We start from the raw sequence: 17,139 nt of genomic DNA, 5'->3' as shown, positions 1-17,139 counted from the left end.
GCAGGAAAGAGGTTCTAACTAGACTGAGGAAATTGTAGCTGGGTTCTCCAGGGTTGCTATGGGAAGTTGTACTGGCATACCAATGCTTCCTCAATGAAGTTACCCCCATCGCCAGAAGCCAGGCATGTCTCTACCTGAATTTCTATATTATTGGAGATGAGGTTGACTGGGATGAGTAATTGAGGAGAGGCTGGGGGCTGACCTAGCATTGCCTCTCCCACCAATCCTAGGCACAGAAGTCTCCAGTCTTTTCAGGATATTGGCCAGCAATGTGCCCCTGAGGAGCACAGTAGACAGAGGTTGAGCTTCTGACACCTCTGTTTCTCTTCTTCAGTGATCCAGACCCTGCAAAGTTGCATAGGTTCTTCAGTGGAGGAGGCAGGCATGGTGTCCATGGTAAAGGGTCAGAAGATGCTGGAATTTGGATTGCAGCTTGATATGCCACCAAGAATCTTCCCTCTCCCGGGCCCACTCTTGGAAACATAAGAACATGCCATACTGGGTCAGACCAAGGGTCCATCAAGCCCAGCATCCTGTTTCCAACAGTGGACAATCCAGGCCATAAGAACCTGGCAAGTACCCAAACACTAAGTCTATTCCATGCTACTGTTGCTAGTAATAGCAGTGGCTATTTTCTAAGTCAACTTAATTAATAGCAGGTAATGGACTTCTCCTCCAAGAACTTATCCAATCCTTTTTTAAACAGTTACACTAACTGCACTAACCACATCATCTGGCAACAAATTCCAGAGTTTAATTGTGCGTTGAGTGAAAAAGAACTTTCTCTGATTAGTTATAAATGTGCCACATGCTAACTTCATGGAGTGCCCCCCAGTCTTTCTATTATCCGAAAGAGTAAATAACTGTTTCACATTAACCCGTTCTGGACCTCTCATGATTTTAAACACCTCTATCATATCCCCTCTCAGCCGTCTCTTCTCCAAGCTGAAAAGTCCTAACCTCTTTAGTCTTTCCTTATAGGGGAGCTGTTCCATTCCCTTTATCATTTTAGTTGCCCTTCTCTGTACCTTCTCCATCGCAACTATCAACATAGATGGCAAATGCGATGAGATACTTCAGTCAGGTGGCATATCCCAGCCAGCCGGCTTAGACTTGATGCATTCCACAAGGCCCTGCCAAAAAAATGGTGATCAAACTATCTTCGCCCCAATGGAGTTTCAAGGCTAGTATCTGGAACTGATTGATGCAGTCTCCAATTGTCCAAGTACCTTGCCTAATATGGAGTAATTCAGTAGTGGCTGAAGAAGACCGACCAGGATCATCCAAGATTCACCAGAATTGCTTGAGGAAGTCATCCAGATTTCTCATGAGGGACTCCACCAACAACAGGTGGACATGTTTTTACAAGGACTAGGTCTAGGGCAGGGGTGGGCAAGTCCGGTCCTCGAGGGCTGCAAACCAGTCGGGTTTTCAGGATCCCCCTAATGAATATGCATGAAATAGATTTGCATACAACTGAGGCAGTGTGCATGCAGGGCTCTCTCATGCATATTCATTAAGGATATCCTGAAAACCCGACTGGTTTGCGGCCCTCGAGGACCGGAATTGCCCACCCCTGGTCTAGGGCTTCACTTATACCAGCCCCATTTCCCACATAGGTTGAGCCTTTGGTTTCAAGGGCCCAGTAGGGTTTAGGTGAGGGTCCTGTAAGGGACAGTCAGACAAAGTAGCAGGCCAAGGTCAGGGTGGACAGCAAGTAAGTGATGTCACGGTCCTGAGGTCAGGGCAGGCAGGCAGCGCCGAGGTCCAGTCTGAGTTGGGGCAAGCAGATATCAGGCTGTCTTCAGGTCCAGGCAGAGGTCAGGACAGGTGGTGATCCAGAAGCATAGTCAGAGTCTGAGGCCAGGGTAAGAACTAGAAGTTAGGCAGAGATGGATAGACAATACAAGGACTGGGCACAAGAGACCAAGGCATGACAGGAATGAACAGTGCAAGACAAGGAAGAGGCAGAGTAAGGAAACAGCAAGGTAAGAAAACAACAAGGCAAGGCAACAACAAGGCAAGGCATAGAGACAGCAAGCAACATACACGGCAAGATTAGGAGGATCTATTGCTGAGGTGTCAGCAGGGGGTATTTATACTGGGGGTACTTATACTGGAGTGTTGATGATGTCATCTTCTCGCAGGGCTAGGAATCATACATTACTCCCCCCCTTCACCCCCCAGCCTCCCCTTACCTCCCTAGCCCACCCTCCCTGCCCCCCTATCTCCCCCTCCCACCTCTTCCTTCTTCTTCCGCCTCCCTCTCCCCCCTCCCCCTTCAATCAATTAATCATACAACTGATCTATTGTAAATGAATACTTCGCCTTAATTTATAATTTTAAAACAGTTACAATTATGTTCCTTTTATTATATTTATCAAGTTGTTTGTTCCTCTCTCTCCTTCTGCCCTATTCTTTCTTGCTGCTCTTCCCCTGCCCACCTCTCACCTTTTTCTTGCCTGCTCCCCTTCTCCCCTACCCTTGTTCATTGTATTTTCTACCTGCTTCAGTTTTTTGTAAACCGGCATGATATGCCCTATGAATGTCGGTATATTAAAAGTTAAATAAATAAATAAATAAATAAATTACGTTTACGCTGATGACATTCAATTAATCCTACCAATAGAGGACACCATTGAAAAAACAAGTTTAGCCATTATGTATATTGACATAATAAAACAACTACTGAACCAAATGGAGTTGGCAATTAACATTGATAAAACTGAATTCATACACCTAGAAAGAAAAAATATGAACATAACGCAAACCCCAATAATAGTCAACAGCAACCAAAAAATCGATTTAGCAGAGAAGGTACGCAACCTTGATGTCATAATAGACACAGAACTAAACCTCAAACAGCACATATCACTAAAGGTTAAAGAAGGGTATGCTAAACTTATGGTACTTAGAAAACTAAAACCATTACTGTCTCTTCCAAACTTTCGCACTGTACTTCAATCGCTAATATTTGCAAGCACTGACTACTGCAACGCACTGTTGCTTGGTCTACCTTACATGACAATAAGACCACTGCAAATATTACAAAACTCCACAGCGCGAATTCTCACCGGCAAAAGCAAAAAAAATCACATCACAGATACACTAGCCGAAAGGCACTGGCTCCCCATCGAACAAAGAGTTCATTTCAAAGCACTTTGCACAATACACAAATTGATTCATGACGAAAAAGCTGAATGGCTGAACACAGCACTTCGAGTATACGTACCACACAGAAATTTAAGATTAGCAAATAAAGCTCTCTTAACCATTCCATCAGTTAAAACAGCAAGACTAACCAGGTTAGGGAACGTGCACTATCACTGGCTGGTCCCATTTTATGGAACACTATGCCCCTCGATCTAAGACTCCAGAGAAATTATAAACTATTTAAAACAAACCTCAAAACCTGGCTTTTCAAACAGGCCTTTTACAAAGAGAACGGCGCAAATAAGTAAGGTAGAGCAGGCATATAGCACCTAACACAAAATTTCCAAGTGCCTATCTGGAAATTATTTTTATCACCCAGATAATCATAGTCAATAACCCATAACGCCAAGAATGAACCACATGTTATTTCCTATGAGATATGCATCAGTGGAAAATCCATGTAATAAACCAGTCTTTATGTTTATTTGTTACCGGACACTATTGGCACCCCCCTTTGTAAAGTATGAACTAATCTCCTCTATATGTGCCTTATTGTAAACCATTATGATGGTAAATAACTTAATGATGGTATAGAAAAACGTTTAAATAAATAAATAAATAAATAAAATGGTGGTGTGGCTCTATTCCTGCCATGGAGCTTTTAACAGAGGAAAGTTTATGTGTCCCCACGAATATGAGTGCGTGCAGGAGTGGTGGCATCCATGCCGTGATGAAGAAGGCATAGCATTGGGTGGGCCAGAGTTATCTTGCAATAAGTGTGGTTGATCACAGGGCCATCCTGCAGGTGGCCAAATGTTACAGGTATAAGTAAGTAGATTTTCAGCATTTTTTAACAAAGGAGACCCTGGCCACGTAAGGCAGATAACTGATCCCACTATCTCATCCTTCCCTCTGCTACAGAATAAAGGTTGGGGAAGAGTAGAGTAGAAAAATATTACAGTATTAATAAAGTAAGATAGCTAGCAGCAGAGAGCAGGACAGAGAGGAATGAGAGGTAAGGAGATCCAGCAAGGAGAATAAATGAGGCTAAAGATGAACCCATTCACCCAGCATAAACTGACAAGTGCTTTTGGGAGTTGGGTAAAAAGGAGGGGAGGAGAGGGAAGGGGAGGGGAGTCAAGACTTAGAAGGGTTATCAGGTTAGGTAGTCTTTTCAGGATGTCATATCTTGGAGGGAACTTCCCATGGGCAACAGGTCAAAAAAAGGAGAGCTCAGGCCCAAGGTACATAAAGAAATGGACCTGGGTTTGTTATTGTTAGGAAAGTACATGGACCCAGCAGATCCGGATTTAAGATGACAGTGCCCATAGGCTGAGGATTTGGAGCAAGAGGTTCTCTCTGTCTCCTCCCTCTAGAAATCAAAGAGCAGTAGGGGAAGTCCCAGATTTTGGGCACCTTCAGAATAGGGTACCCAAGGCATGAGCTTATGTTACCTATTGATAAATCCAGCCCTGGAGCCCAGCACAATCCATTCAACAGAGGATGAAATTGCAGAGAGCAAGCTAGCTGGCATTCTACAGCAGCATGAGCATGGTGCTCCCAATAACAGGTGCCTGAGCTGACCAGCACAGCCTTGATATACTGTCTCCTCAGGTTTTATATAGGGAAAATCTGAGGTCACCTAGCAGGACAGCCTTGCTACACTTCCAGGTGATTCTATGGGGAGAAGCGGGAGGACAATTGACTTGTACAACTAGACAGCTTGGCTAATCTCCCAGGGGAAGGCGAGAAAGGATATGAGCAATCTCCTGCATGTGGTCAAACTGAATGACTGGCACTGGCAGCTGGGAGATCTCCCTTGAGCATAAAGTATAGAAAAGTAGATTGGCATTGTGAGGGTCAAGTAAACTGCTGGGGGATTGTGAATTGTTTATTGTCTGCACAATGCTCTTTACTTCTGCAGTTAAACTATGCATGCATATAAAACAGAACTGCAGCCTTTCTCTTTGCTACTAAAGCACTGTATTTGGATAATCATCTATTAAAGACAAGGACAGTGAGGGTAGGGGGAAAAGAAGTGGGAAGGGCACAGATATATGGAGGGACACATTTGTGCTGAAGACTGCTAACGATTAACTATTGAAATAGTCATATCACTAATTCCTCAGCACTTGGTTCCATCCAGTGCAGCACAAGTGCTACATACACAGGTGTGAAATCAGTTAGGCTGCACTTGTAGTGTAAAAGGGGTTAACTATTAGGCAAGAATATAGTCCTTTTAACTACCAATAGACTTTGATAGTGCCATACTAGTTACTTCACTTGCAGATGTTTATGAATGAATGTCAAATGGCAGAATTCATGAGTATCCACACATGGTTACATATATTTTCAGGTTGTTCTTAGTCACCAGCTATTTTTTTAAGTTTCAAATATTAGGCATATTGACTCAAAATGTACAGGTAGATCTTACAGAAAAGAGCACAAAAAGACATTTGCAAAATAAAGAAATGTTGTTATTGTTATGGAAGTCTCTGTTTAGTGGACCCTTGGGCTGACCTGCAAGAGACTGGGATAAGGTGTTCTAATGTCTCTCGAAATGAGCAGGTCGGGAGGTGGATATCTGGCAGGAGGTAGACGAGGCTCTTCACCCTGGAAGCTGGTGCTCCCCCGGGAGGAGCCCGTAGGAACCCAACCGCTGGGACTTAGGTGGCTTCACCCTTGGAAGCCGAAGCCCCCCCAGGAGGAGCCCGTAGGGGCCCGGCCGCTGGGACTTAGGCAGGTAGTGGATCAGGACAGGTAACTGGAACCAGACTAGGACAGTAGCAATACTGTAACTGGGTACGGGTTCTGGAACCAGGCCGGAACTGTAGCAAGACTCGGGTACTGGAACCAGGCAGGAACTGTGGCAAGACTTGGGTACTGGAACCAGGCAGGAACTCTGGCAAGACTCAGAAACTGTAGCAGGAACTGTAGCGGAGACCGGAGCCCCCCCCGGGAGGAGCCCGTAGGGGCCCGGCCACTGTAGCAAGCAGGCAAGTAGCAGAAGGCAGGCACTGTAGCAGGCAGACAGGCACTGTAGCACACCTCGGGGCCTGGAGCAACTAGGGACCGCAGTGGAACCCAGGTGCAAGGCCCCGAGTGAGAGCAGACGCCGGGGTTAAATCCCCCCCACAGCATCTGACGTCCTCGAAGAGAGCGGAGCATCGCATGGCGGGAAGCGGGCTATTTCAGCCCCCTTCCTGCGCGCGCTCGCGTCTAGAGAAAGGGCGTTCCCCCGGAGGCCTCCAGGGGAACGCCGAGGCCCAGGAAGGGAAGGTAAGGCCCCGGTCGTGACCAAGACCATAACAGTACCTCCCCTCTTACGCCCCCTCCTGGGAGGCCTGGGTTTACCAGAGTGAACCTGGGGAAACTGCCGTAGTAGTTCCTTCCCCATGGTAACGGAAGCAGAACTCGGACTGGGATCATGGCAAGGCTCTGAAGCGGGAACCAAGTTGGAAATGGCACAAGAGACGGAAGCAGGATCCTCGGACTTCTGCAAGCAGGTGGAATGGCAAGATGGACTCCACTGGGTAATTTGCAGGGTATCCCATTGAATCGTGGGCGAATGCTTCTGCAGCCACGGCAACCCTAGCACCACGGGGTTGACGGCCTTCTCCAAGACTAGGAAACCATCTCCTCTGAGGGGATCGCCCCGGTGCGGACCGTAACGGGTGTCGTGGACATCTTGATATGCCCTGGAAGGAGCGTGCCTTGGACAGAGGTGATTCGTAGCGGGGTCTCCCGCTCTTGTGTGGGAATCTGCAACTGGGAGACTAACTCCTTTCGAATAAAATTACCCCCTGCTCCGGAGTCCAGGAATGCGAGGGTCTCCAGTGACCCTCCTGGGAACTCAAATGTAAATGCATTGAGGAACTGAGGCACAACCAGGAGGAGCTCTTCACGACCTCCTCGGTTCTGGCATCTTTCCAAACGCTCCTGGCAGTTGACCAGAAAATGACCTTGCTGGCCACAATAGAGACACAAGCCCTGAGTGTGGCGACGCTGTCTCTCCTCCGTGGAAAGCGGGGAACGTCCCAACCGTACCGGTTCAGTAGGAGTAGTCTCCAGACACTCAATCGTAGGAGAAGATGATGCCTCGGAATACGCGGAAACCAACGGGGAATTACTTCGGGTAGGTCGTTGCTCTCTCACCCTCTGCTGGAGGCGGCGGTCGATGCGGCCAGCCATGTCTATTAGTGCATTGAGGTCCTCCGGGAGATTACGGGCCACGAGCTCATTCTTGATACGCCCGGATAGTCCTTCTAGAAAAATAGCCTTTAGGCTGCCATCTTGCCAACCAACCTCCTGGGCAAGAGTACGGAAATCCATAGCATAGTCTGCCAGGGAGCGGACCCCCTGGCGTAACTGGAGCAGTTCTGTCGTAGCAGTGGCCAAGCAGGCCGGTTCGTCAAAAGCCTGTCGGAAGCTCGAGATGAACTGCTGTAAATCCTCGAGCGAGTGATCGTTATGTTCCCACAGCGGGGAGGCCCACAATAGGGCCTTTCCATCGAGCAAGGAGAGAATGTAGGCCACCTTCACCGAGTCAGTGGGGAACTGCTGGGGCAACAGAGTGAACCGTAGGAAACATTGGTTCAGAAAGCCATGGCAGGTCTTTGCATCCCCGGCGTAACGAGAAGGTGCGGGTAACTGAGTTGTCGAGATAACTTGTTCCTCGGGTGCCGACCCATCGGTGGGCGGAGGATTCGTGGGTATCTTGTCTAGGCGGGCCGCTAGTTGCTGCACCGTAACTGTCAACTCAAAGCAAAACCGTAATTGCTGCACTCGTTGGGCCAATCCTGGGATGGCTCGAAGGCCCGACAGATCCGCTGAGTCCATGGCCTTGCAATCTGTCATGGAAGTCTCTGTTTAGTGGACCCTTGGGCCGACCTGCAAAAGACTGGGATAAGGTGTTCTAATGTCTCTCGAAATGAGCAGGTCGGGAGGCAGATATCTGGCAGGAGGTAGACGAGGCTCTTCACCCTGGAAGCTGGTGCTCCCCCGGGAGGAGCCCGTAGAAACCCAACCACTGGGACTTAGGTGGCTTCACCCTTGGAAGCCGAAGCCCCCCCGGGAGGAGTCCATAGGGGCCTGGCCGCTGGGACTTAGGCGGGTAGTGGATCAGGACAGGTAACTGGAACCAGACTAGGACAGTAGCAATACTGTAACTGGGTACGGGTTCTGGAACCAGACCGGAACTGTAGCAAGACTCGGGTACTGGAACCAGGCAGGAACTGTGGCAAGACTCGGAAACTGTAGCAGGAACTGTAGCGGAGACCGGAGCCCCCCCCCCGGGAGGAGCCCGTAGGGGCCCGGCCACTGTAGCAAGCAGGCAAGTAGCAGAAGGCAGGCACTGTAGCAGGCAGACAGGCAGGCAGGCAGGCACTGTAGCAGGCAGGCAGGCGGGCAGGCAGGCACTGCTGCAGGCAGGCAGTCACTGTAGCACACCTCGGGGCCTGGAGCAACTAGGGACCGCGGTGGAACCCAGTTGCAAGGCCCCGAGTGAGAGCAGACACTGGTGTTAAATCCCCCACGGCGTCTGACGTCTTCGAATAGGGCGGAGCGTTGCGCGGCGGGAAGCGGGCTATTTCAGCCCCCTTCCTGCGCGCGCGTGTCTAGAGAAAGGGCGTTCCCGCGGAGGCCTCCGCGGGAACGCCGGCGACATCTGCGCCGCCGAGGCCCAGGAAGGGAAGGTAAGGCCCCGGTCGCGACCGGGACCGTAACAGTTACCTTGTATTTCTCAGGCTTAGAGTCAAAAAAGGTCCTCCATATTTGATCTTTGCTAGCATAGATCTTCCTCCTTTTCAAATATATATATTTAATACACTCACCAGGAGCATTACATATTGAATATTGGTATTGCATTTTTTTATTTTTTTTTTACCATTTTCTCCAGTGAAGCTAAAGTCGAACCCAGTGAGTGCTTAAAGTGAGAGAGGTATCTGGACGTGGGCGACAAATGGAACTACCTCAGAAACTGCAATAACAGATTTGCTGTTTTCCTGCTTAAACATAATTTTTCCATTCCTTACAGGGATGTCCCAGGAGACCATTTTCTTCAACCTGTCTTACTTTTCCTGCAGCATTGCCAACACAGTTTCTGTTGTTCTAGGATTTCAGCCTAGTCCTGGTTTTCTAGTGCCTGATGACAAGAACCAGAGTACAATAGTACGGGGAGATGGGGAAACACAGCAGGACTTAGAAAACAGAAAGTTCTGTTATTAATACTGGTTGTGTGTGACACATTACTGAGCGCTGCTGCTTATTGTCATGCATGCCTGTGCATGCTTTTCATGGTCCTAGGTAATGCTGAAGGTCATATTGTTAATGCTGCACACATACATTGCTTAAAAACCTGTTTTTCACACGCGCATGTCGCAGTAGTATTCATTCATAGTCACTTTGAAGTTCCTTTTTAGAGGTTATGCTGCTGGCTACATTTAATCGCCTACATTCAGAAATTAGGTACATTTAACTGTGCAAAAAAGGGCAGCTCCAGGAGTCTTCCAGGGGCATGACTTTGCTGATTAGCGTTGATTTTCACTGGTAACCAGCTAAGTTTTGGAGGTTGACGCCACTCAAATAGTAGGCCTGTATCTAGCTGGCTACATTTTGACCAGTTAGATTTAAATTAAGAGATCGTTCAGCTGAAAATTTAGCCAGCTAGGTTCAGCTAAACTTCCTCTCAGTGGATCTTTGAAAATTGACCTTTTGGCAAAAGAACCCAAAAACCCTCAGTCTCACATTCAATCATTGTCTTTCTGTAACTTTAGAGTTTTAGTTTTGGGTTTATTTTGTTCTGTGCTACTATTATTATTATTATTTATGAAAATTGCCTTTTTCAATTAAAAAATATTGGAAATAAGAAACTGAAAATACCCTGAAGAAAACCTGACTGATATGCAGGATACATCATACATTGCCTGGGGGAGGAGGAGCCTAGTGGTTAGAGCTGTAGTTATACTAGGGAGCAAGGTTCAAATCCCACGACTGCTCCTGGTGACCTTGGGCGAGTCACTTTACCCTCCATTATCTCATGTCCAAAGCTTTGTGGGCCCCCTGGGGACAGAGAAGTACCTGAATGTAATCTGCTTTGAAGTGCTAAAAAGTAGAATATAGAAATCAAATAAATAAACTCACTATGAGGGTAATTTTCTGCAGCCTGGGTGTGATTAAAGCATGGAGGTACAAAGAACCTACAGCCTGAATTTTTAAAGCAGATTATGTACATAAACCTGCATTGAAAATTCCTGGGTGTCCCCAGTACGTTCGTACACATACACACAGGACGTTACTTCTGAGCAGGTGTGACATTTTCTAGGCAGATTTACACGTATATTTTCAAAAATTGAAAGTGTGCATGCAAATGCTTTTCCTGCTCCAAATCTGCCCCTAGAATGCCTACTGCGAGTGGAGGGAGACGTACCCTCGAAAGCACATTATGTGAGTACTCATCCCTGCGCAATCCCCTGGGGAATTTTCTAAACCCACATGAACTGGGATTTATGCGTGTAGCTCCTTTTTAAAATCATCCCCACCCCAAATAAGAAGTGGAATGCAATATAGAAAGACTTTAAGAGTTGCTTGTAATATAAGATAAACGTTCACAAGAATAACAGAACCATAATATTTATATAATATTCCATCGGCAGGCTTTATCCTTTAGTAAAACATGAATTTCTGCAGAGTAGAGGCAAATTGTTAACCACTTCCAAACCAGAAGAAACCAAAAATCAAAGCCGTTTAAGTCATAGGGAGGGTAATTTTATAATTGCGTAAGTAGGGCTAAAGTCTGTACATGCAGACTTTGCCCAACATTTTCAAAACAAATTTAAGTTTGCTTTCAAAATGCTTGGGTAATTGGCTTGGTTCATGCAAAGATTAATTTGCAGTTACGCCTCCTCTTTAGCAGGAATAACTTGTGCAGGTTAACTTACAAGCATGCTTTTTAGGCACCTAATTTCCAACTCAATTCCAACCCTACTCCCCTTCTCTACCCCCGAAAAGCCTTTGTCCAGTATGAATAAAAGTACATGCGTAACGGGGTTATGTGCCTACATTTTCATGCACAGAGCCCAGGACTATTTTGTGACATCACTTACACAGATTAAACATGGGTTTATGTATATAAAAGGCTTTGAAAATTCAGGCCTAAAGGTACATCTGTTGCCAAGAAAATTAACTAAACAAAACAGAGAGAGCATTGAGTGCTAAAAGAAATAACCTCTTGGTGCATGGAAAGAAATTGTTTCATCATAAGAACATAAGAACATAAAAACATGCCATACTGGGTCAGACCAAAGGTCCATCAAGCCTAGCATCCTGTTTCTAACAGAGGCCAAACCAGGCCGTAAGAACCTGGCAAGTAAAAACTAAGTCTATTCCATGTTACCGTTGCTAGTAATAGCAGTGGCTATTCTCTAAGTCAACTTAATTAATAGCAGGTAATGGACTTCTCCTCCAAGAACTTATCCAATCCTTTTTTAAACACAGCTACACTAATTGCACTAACCACATCCTCTGGCAACAAATTCCACAGTTTAATTGTGCATTGAGTGAAAAAGAACTCTCTCTAATAAGTTTTAAATGTGCCACCTGCTAACTTCATGGAGTGCCCCCTAGTCTTTCTATTATCCAAAAGAGTAAATAACTGTTTCACATTAACCTGTTCTAGATCTCTCATGATTTTAAACACCTCTATCATATCTCCCCTCAGCTGTCTCTTCTCCAAGCTGAAAAGTCCTAACCTCTTTAGTCATTCCTCATAGGGGAGCTGTTCCATTCCCTTTATCATTTTGGTTGCCTTTCTCTGTACCATCTCCATCGCAACTATATCTTTTTTTAGATGCGGCGACCAGAATTGTACACAATATTCAAGGTGGGGTCTCACCATGGAGCGATACAGAGGCATTATGACATTTTCCGTTTTATTCACCATTCCCTTTCTAATAATTCCCAACATTCTGTTTCCTTTCTTGACTGCCGCAGCTCACTGAACCGACGATTTCAATGTGTTATCCACTATGACACCTAGATCTCTTTCTTGGGTAGTAGCACTTAATATGGAACCTAACATTGTGTAACTATAGCATGGGTTATTTTTCCCTATATTCATCACCTTGCACTTGTCCACATTAAATTTCATCTGCCATTTTGATGCCCAATTTTCCAGTCTCACAAGGTCTTCCTGCAATTTATCACAATCTGCTTGTGATTTAACTATTCTGAACAATTTTGTATTAGCTGCAAATGTGATTACTTCACTCGTCGTATTTCTTTCCAGATCATTTATAAATATATTGAAAAGTACGGGTCCCAATTCAGATCCCTGAGGCACTCCACTGCCCACTTCCTTCCACTGAGAAAATTGTCCATTTAATCCTACTCTCTGTTTCCTGTCTTTTAGCCAGTTTGTAATCCATGAAAGGACATTGCCACCTATCCCATGGCTCTTTACTTTTCCTAGAAGCCTCTCATGAGGAACTTTGTCAAATGTCTTCTAAAAATCCAAGTACACTACATCTACAGGTTCACCTTTAGCCACATGTTTATTAACTCCTTCAAAAAAGTGAAGCAGATTTGTAAGGCAAGATTTGCCATGGGTAAAACCATGCTGACTTTGTTACATTAAACCATGTCTTTCTATATGTTCTGTGATTTTGATATTTAGAACTCTTTCCACTATTTTTTCCTGGCACTGAAGTCAGGCTAACCGGTCTGTAGTTTCCCAGATCGCCCTGGAGCCCTTTTTAAATATTGGGGTTACATTAGCCACCCTCCTGTCTTCAGATACATCTCTGTATTCTCTTGCAGAAATCTGGAATCTAAACTTTCCGACTCCCCTGCCCCTCCAAGAATCTCATTTCTATAGCAGAAAAAGTCTTAAGTTCCAGTCCTCATTCAGCTTCAAGATGAAAGTAATCACAAGTGTAGCTTTTATGGATTCTTTTTCAATTGATCTTTCCAAAATCGGTATGAGTCTCCGATTATCCATTGATAACTCTCCCCCATTCCCCTCCTCAAAACCAATTTGCTTTTTCCCCAGATAAATAATTGCTTCTAGTGGTCAGATGGCTTAACTTAGATGGAAATTAAAGAAATTCATCACAAATATTTGCCACTGATTGAAAGTGAATACTTCCACTACCTATTTTCTAAACAAACGTATATATTTTAAGTGCGGAAAAAATACTTGTTCATATAAAACCCTGATTTATAGTTTATAATTTTTAAAAAATGCATGCATATTTTAAATCACCAGTTTGCTAATACCTCCATCAGTTCACCCAGTCCATCTCCAGTTCATTGAGCCCTCCTGGTTCTTCATCCTGAACTCACCCCCAGTTCATTCACCCAAAAATAGCAGACAAGAAATGAGTCTTAATATCAAATGTGCTGGTCAATTAGCAGGTGTAAAATTGCACGAATACGTTGCCTAATGATTTGGTGTAAATCTCTCTTATAAAAAGAAATTTGCATGTTTACCTCTTGGACCTACCCTGGAATGTCCCGTCATGATGCAAAGGTGGTGACAGAGGCTAGACAGCTGGCCAAGAATGGAGTCTGGTCCTAGCATGAGATGAGAAATGCAGTAACAAGCACCAGGGCAGACAAGGGCAATGGAGAGTGGAACAGGACTCACAAAGAGAAGACAGGAAGGAGGAACAACAGCAGGAACACCGGAAATGCACAAGAACACATCAGGCAACTAGCAAAGCTGGAGACCTGTGGCAAAGGCATTGGGTAGTGGTTCTGAGCTTCCCTTTATACAAGGCAGGATATGATGTCATTGGAGTATGTCACAGGAAGTCCTGCCAGCAGGACCCATAAAAGAGCTCATGAGCTGCAGGAAGTTCAGCCATGTTCCTTAGATGCATCATAATGCTGGAGGCTACTCTGGAGGTGCTTCAGACCAGAGGTGAAGGGCATTACAATAAAATAGCATGTATGAAAGTACAGGCTGTTTACTTGCATATATATGATAATTTTATGCAAGTAACTCCTTTGAAAATGCACTCCGAAGATTGTATGCCTTGGCTTGACTTTCAAGTGCCTCCAGTTTATTGAAGAGGTTCATTCCAACTTTGAGTACAGCTAATCTGGTAGCATGGAAGGAGTCAAACTTCTAAAACAGCAATTTCTCCAGAGTGATTCTTCTGGGCTGCTCCTTGGCTCTGAACCATAAATTGTATATCTACTGAGTAGGTTGCCTATTCTTTCTCACACTTCGTCACTGATCAAACCAGTAAAGTGATATCATTCCAGATAACTTCCAATATGACCTCAGACTAAGTACCACAGGTCCCCTCTCTGCCAGAACTGGAAACAGTTTAAATGGAGAGACTGTAAAGACCCAGTAAACCCAGTGCAATTACTGACTCTATTTTAGATTGAATCACCTAGGTGGACATCAGCTCAGAGATGTGTCCAATGGTTCCACTTGCAGTTAATATTCTGTGGATAGGGGCATTCAATGCACTAATGAGCATGCTGATGGTCAACATTGATTTTGTTTATTTATTTAACATTTTTATATACCGGTATTCGTTGTGACATCATATCGGTTTACATATAACAAGAGAGAAATCACATTGAACAGGGGAAAAGCAACTAGGAGGGGGAATGACAGGGCATTAGAAAATAACAAAGGCAACAAATATTTACAAGATTTACAGTTGGCAGGCAATAGACAGAATGCAGTATCTATTTTTTTAATTTTTTTTTTGCTGGCATAAGGGTGGGGGGTGAAAGGGAGGGAGAGGGAGGAAGGGCGGGAGGGGGTGCAGGGAGGGAGGAGAGGGTTTGGGGGGAAGAAAGATTTTTGGTCCTGTTATGGTAGAAAAGTGGCTAATCTGGGAAAGCTTGTTTAAAAAGTCATGTTTTTAGCTTTTTTTTTGAATTTTTGCATACAGGTTTCAAGACAAAGGTCCGGGGGCATTGAATTCCAGTGGGTGAGTCCTGCTATAGAGAAGGCTCGCTCTTTTGTGGATATCAGGTGATAGGTCCTGTGGGGGGGTGGGGATGTGTAGGGGGCCTTTATATGCTGCTCTGGTGGGGCGTGTGGGGGCGTGTAGGCGAAGGGAATTATCGAGCCAGTTCATATTGTTATTGTATATGGTTTTGTGTATGGTAGAGAGTGTCTTGTAGAGTATACAGGAGGAAATTGGGAGCCCGTGTAGTTCTCTAAGGATCGGGGAAATGTGATCTGATTTGCGAGAGTTGCTTAGAATTCTGGCTGCTGCATTTTGTAAGATTTGTAAAGATTTGATGGAGCAGGCGGGGAGGCCAAGGAGTAAAGAGTTGCAGTAGTCAATTTTTGTGAGGATCGTGGCTTGGAGGCAGTGCGAAAGTCATTAAAGTGGAGGAGGGGTTTTAGTTTTTTAAGGACATGGAGTTTGAAAAAGGCGCCTTTTATGGTTGCATTGATAAATTTTTTAAAGTTCAGGTGGGAATCTAACATGCTACTCATTCTGGGGGGAGTTCACGATGAACCTTAATCCTCTCCTAAAACCCCAGCAGCGGACACCTCTGAGGCAGCAGACAGGCAGCAACTCCAGCACCCGAAATAGTGAATGCCGTGGTGGAACTTTAAGAAAGGACAGGAGGCTCGATGGGGCGAACTTCTACCTTTACCCTCCCTCTTAACCATTTTTGTAAGAATAAAGCAGAAACAGGAAAGGCACAAAAAGAAATTCAGCCACCTAAGCAAAGCTTGAATGCAGGCTCCTCGTGAGCCAATGCCATTTTGAATCCACTTGTGCTATTTTTAAAGGTAGTTTAAGTACACCACATCACACAAAGCAAAGTCACTGCAAAAATGCATCAAAATGAGAAGAACATTCAACACCATTTCTTATTTTTCAAAGGCAGCCTTGGAAAGATAAGTTGTGTTAAGTGCTCTTCTCTTTGTTATAAGTACGCTACATTTCAGGCCCCAAATAATACCATTTTTCTGTGTGTAGCACAGTATCATGTGTAAATGGATGGGAGTCATCAAACCAGCCCCAGACCTACATAGATAAGAGAAGGAGAAGTAAGGCTGATGTCCTTGTTCATGTGCATCTTCCACAGAATGGTTCCATGCAGAAAAATAAAAAAAATAGCTTTAATGGTACTATCTTCCTGAGCAACTCTGTTATACACGCAGGTTCCCTTTCTGTAGGGTTGGAGAGATCACACATATCTTCTTGGGAGTTAGAAGAGAGAGACCACAACCTAGGAGACTCCTAGCACTGCAGTGGTTAAAATGTTATCACTTTTATTCTTGTAATAGAGACGGAGTTCATGCGCCTTCCAAGTGCATCAATCTAGAGATTTATTAACCAATTTAAAATACTATTGTCTTTCACTTCCATGTGAGATTGAGGTGTGTAGTTGGAGGAATATAAAGCTACAATCATCAGTGAGCCATGCTGCCTGTAGATGCCGGTACCTGGAACTCAATAGATATTCATGAACATTCTCGTATTTAGTGAAGGAAATAACTTAATACCGACAGTGTCGATGGAATAATAGCCATTTCCTGGCTGACTTGCAGCCCTCAGAAAATGAGATTGTGCCTGCCTTCATTTTTCTTGTCTTTCCAGGGTTTCTTGCGGTGGCGTGCAGCAGCTGGGACGCCTCCTGCATTCCAAATGAGCTACGGGACCAGCTCTTCATTTTCCAAGGGGCGTTCTCCGCACGGCGCGGCAGTGCTGCCAAACCCGTGCCCCGGCAAGGAAGAGCACCCCTGTCACATTTATTCCTCGCATGTTCCGATTATAAATATTCTAATTAATATTCCAGCAAGGGAAAGGGCACATGCTGCCATTATCTCCCACTTTCTCTATACACGCGTTTAGCACATAAATATTCATAAAACAATTTTATACTTAAATTTTCTATTTCCCATTTACATTTCTGCTCTGAAAATGTGTCCAGAGTGCTGTGCCATGACTCAGACGGAACTGTGGAATCATTTAACATGGCATTTTCAGATTAAATGCA

General features: G+C 45.0%; 1 long non-coding RNA gene across 1 annotated transcript in view; it reads right to left on the bottom strand.

The window, feature by feature from the left end:
- The window catches only part of LOC115073463, a 43,808-nt gene extending 30,076 nt beyond the window's left edge, over positions 1–13,732 (bottom strand). Inside the window, exon 1 of the long non-coding RNA XR_003852020.1 lies at positions 13,639–13,732. This is a non-coding gene — a long non-coding RNA (uncharacterized LOC115073463). The remainder of the gene's footprint in view (positions 1–13,638) is intronic.
- Positions 13,733–17,139: the final 3,407 nt, after the last annotated feature.

This window comes from Rhinatrema bivittatum, chromosome 11 (genome assembly GCF_901001135.1).
Source record: "Rhinatrema bivittatum chromosome 11, aRhiBiv1.1, whole genome shotgun sequence".
Taxonomy (NCBI): domain Eukaryota; kingdom Metazoa; phylum Chordata; class Amphibia; order Gymnophiona; family Rhinatrematidae; genus Rhinatrema; species Rhinatrema bivittatum.
Note: the sequence above shows the minus strand (reverse complement) of the source record. Positions and strands in the feature narration are given on the sequence as shown.